We start from the raw sequence: 4,178 nt of genomic DNA on the forward strand, positions 1-4,178 counted from the left end.
TATTTCACTTCATTCTGAATCTGTGTGTTTGGAGACGTGTGTGTGTGTGTGTGTGTGTGTTCATCACTTTCCTGTTCTGGTGTTCTGGGTAAACCACGGCCTGAAGCATGCCCTGGGGTCCTGCCCCCCTCCTTTTCAGTTTGTTTGCGACCATTGCTGCTGCTGCTGCTCAAAATTCAGTCCGTCCTGGTTCTGACCCCAATTGGGGCAGTCCTTTCTCCAGTGTCGATGTTCACCGCAGGTGAAACCTGCATCTTCTTCTGTGTTTTTGTCCATTCTGAGGTGCCTTCTGTCCTCAGTTACTCCTCTTGTCTCGGTCACGCCCTTTTTCGCCACCCGATCATCCGTGTTGGTCCATCACTGTCCTGCACAGTGTGAATGCAAAGTTATCAAGGTCAGCATTCTTTCGCTCGGCCTTACTTTTCATTCGGGCTTGGCGGGCGTCTCGTCACAGCTCTGTCAGCTGACGCAGTCTGGGAATTTTCCCCCGTGTAGTGAAACGGGCCTTAGGTTTAGTGCTCTCCGTCTCGGCTGCATGAGATCACATTCCTGCAGGTCTGTTGACATTCTCAGGTCGTTGTTGTGGGTCCAGCTGTTGCAGCATTTGGTCAGTGTCACGTATGGGGGAGAGCAGGAGTCCAGTCAGCCTCGGCTTTCAGGGCCGGCAAAGCAGCCTGTAATTAAATATATATAGAAAAAACAAAAACAAAACAAAACAAAAACAAACAAAAACAAACGAACAGGAAAATGATGTTGTGTTGGCTGTGTTATTCAGAGGGGAGACAATGGGGCCAGGCCCTGTGTCAGCCTTCTTTCCCCCTTTTTTTTGTTTTTTGTCTCCCGATATAATCAACTCCTAACCCACCAAGTTGACAGGACAACATGCACCTGTTAAAATTCTTAAGATCATGTTTAAAAGCCCAAAAAAGGAACTTTCTTTCATTCAGTAATCACTTTTATTAATCAATCAACAGAAAACATGTCACAATTTGAATCTTTTAACCACTAAATTTGTTGTGTCTTGCCTGGTTGGTTAGACCAGTGTTCCTTTTTTTTTTTTTTTTTTTTAGTTAAATTGTTGTCCTGCAACCCAGAGGGTTTCTTTGTCAGTAATGTATAGACTTCATCATTTAAGTATGTTAATTTTTCTTTAACCTTGCTGGAAAATCTTCACGTGTTCATGAGTGTAAGCTGTTTCTTCATTGCGTGTATGTGCATTTGTATAAAAGCAGGTTAATTTTATCTTTTCTCAAACTAGGCGTTACCTTAAAAGGAGCCTTTCTCTCAGATTTCTCTGCTTGTGTGTTTTTGTTTCACCTTTTTGTTGTGATGCTCCGGACGCCTTCCCAACCTCCACAAGTCCGTTGGCCCCAATTTTATGTGTTAAAACTTCTCTTAATTTCTCCTCTAATTCTCTCCTCGCTGCTGTCTTTTTCACAGCTGCTGATTCGTGCTGGGTGTGGTTCCCATTACCTATAATTTTGCTTCGACCGCTGTGCTTGTGGGGGCAGTTGGTCCAGGTCCGCAGCTTCCTGTATTAACACACTAAGAGATTTATTTAATTTCATTTTCATCACATGTTAAACAGATAAGCAGGCAACCCGCCTACCTTGACAGCGTAAACTGTACGTCAGTCTCCCAACACATTCCTCTCTGTACTCCTCCATAATTCTCCACTGCACCTCTTACTATCTCTCCTTTTTATTTTTATTACACCACAGAGTAATACACCCAATTATGCCCGTCTATCTCTATGTGGCTCCAAATTCCCTCTTTATTTTAATTTCACACTCGTCAGGGGACAGGCACACAACAATTTCAACCACTGAAACGAGGAATTCAACCTTTTTATATTTCTTTACTAATCTAGACTCAACCTTTGTTCGCAAAATGTGTCTTGTTCTAGTCCGGAATAAATGTGAACCCGTGATTACACGGCCGTTCCAGTGTTATTTCCGTAGCTATGCGGGGGCCCTCACCTCCCCAAGTCACCACCTCGGCACCCGGACGCCGCCGGTCCTGGCCGCGCGTCCACGAACAGGAGGGTCGCCACTCCTAGGGCAAAATTATTTCCACAGGTACACTAGGCATCAACCTTTGATCCTAAAATGTGTCTTTGCTCTAATGTCCTCCTAATCAAACACATCAACCGTCACTGTCACTGTGTTCACACTTCACACACAGAAACACACTCAGCGCGCGCCTCACACATAGCCAGAGCGCGCCTTACACACACAGCGCGTTACACCATCAGTGAGACACACAGAGCGTTCCTCATCAGTGGAAGATTACACAGAAACTTCTGAGCTCAACTGTTAGATCTTCTTAAAGCACACTGCACCATAGACCAAAATACCCCTTTCTCTGCGCTTATGACCGCCACAACGGGGCAAAGTCGCATCATAAAAGTGATGCTTGCATCCCCGAAGTTATACCTGACATCATAAACCAGGTTTTGCTCTATGTACTTAAAATTTTACTTTGTATTATGACCGCAGCCCTTAAAACTCGACTGACGCCACAAACCACCGTCAAAACCTCTATCCAATGTACTAAAACTAGCACCAACCACTACTGCACTTCACGGCCGCACCACCGGAACACGCCGTATCATAAACCAAACCTACGGACGTGTTTCGCTCTCGCGTTGCCAGCGTTCAACTGCACCGTGAAGCCAGCATCTGCTTTTCCTTAAATCAACTTCTATTTCATTTCTGCACATTTATCTAATGAACTAATATGTGAATATGTTCTGTTAACTCAAAAGTATAATGAGAACTAAACTACATACAGCTCACACACTCTATATTAAAGGGTATAATGTGATCTACAGCAGTATTCTAATTCAACTACTTTGATTACATATATAAGGTAACATATAATAACAGAATAATCTAATATTGAACATGGTGGTATAGAAAAGTCTTAGACATGCTCTTGGCAGACAGGGGAGGTGTGTGTTCAGTGTTTGCTATTATTTGCTCCACTTTTGTTCTGAAACACACAACTTCAGGAGACATTGATGGAGTACCGTTGAGGACCTGGAAAGTGAGGACAAGAATCAAGGAAGTTAGCATGATTATCCACTTGAATGCGTTGAATCTTTCTGACCAGTTGATCACCAAAAGGCAGATCACACGAAGCCCTGTTTAACAGCTCGTTTGGAAGTACTGTTAGTTTTTCAAAGAGCAGCAGGATTGTGGGGTCGCAAATTTTAAAGGCTTTGCAGAATTTCTATAGGCTGGAAAGATGTTGATTCAGGCTTTTGGAACACAATTGAAACCAAAACACAAAATCTACAGGAGATGAGTGAAGTGTGATGCCAACAGTTTTATTGAACATACAAGATTAACAAAGATTTAGAAGAAAGAAAAGCCCACTAGGGTGTTCGCCATAAGTACATGCAGGCCAAACACCAATCAAGATAAATAAAGATGAAGACTCCCGGGACTCTTCTGAGGTCCTTTTACAAAACAACAGCTGGGTATCAACAGGTGTTCACATAACAGTAGTGCAAGCTATGTTAAAAATATGAATAATAAATGACCTAAGTATATGGGTCACAAACAATACGAGAACTTGAATCAACCGCCTAACATTGTCATTCCCTAAAATATTCCCTTTCCATCTACAAAGCACTTCCCATTAATGTCAATCTAGTGTATAAATTCATTAAAAACAAAAACAAAATCCCAACAGGAGTTCTGGCAGTGTGCAAGTTAGCGAACAGTGTACAGTTAGTAAACTGTCTCATGCTTTAAACACCTTCAAACTGTGAACTTCAGAGAAAAAACTGATTTCAATAAAGGCTACCGCATGTACACGGGTAGTTTTTTTAAACTGATATTTCCAAGTGTGATTCTGAGAAATAGTTCTTTTATGTCAAGACCCAAAAATATCTCAAGCACTGTTGAGGCCATGCCAAAGAAAATGAAGAAACTTCAGTAAAGACAAAGCCCATAAACAATAAAAAATGATGTCAGAAAATGTGATAAAGGTGCAAACATTTCATGTTGCGAGACAAACACTTTTTCTTGTCCATGTGTGAAAAAAGAAACTGAGCTTCTGAAAACCTTTTCAGAAGCTCAGTTACGTTCTGGTCCCGGCAAGTAAATAAACGTAACAAATAGTTTGCCCCACTCACTTCCCACCCACGCACAAACCCCAACAACGACACC

This window comes from Aulonocara sp. 'chitande type north' Nkhata Bay, unplaced genomic scaffold (genome assembly GCF_057382095.1).
Source record: "Aulonocara sp. 'chitande type north' Nkhata Bay isolate Kocher_YH1m ecotype deep benthic unplaced genomic scaffold, A_spYH_male_GT1.1 unmapped_scaffold_23, whole genome shotgun sequence".
Taxonomy (NCBI): Eukaryota; Metazoa; Chordata; class Actinopteri; order Cichliformes; family Cichlidae; genus Aulonocara; species Aulonocara sp. 'chitande type north' Nkhata Bay.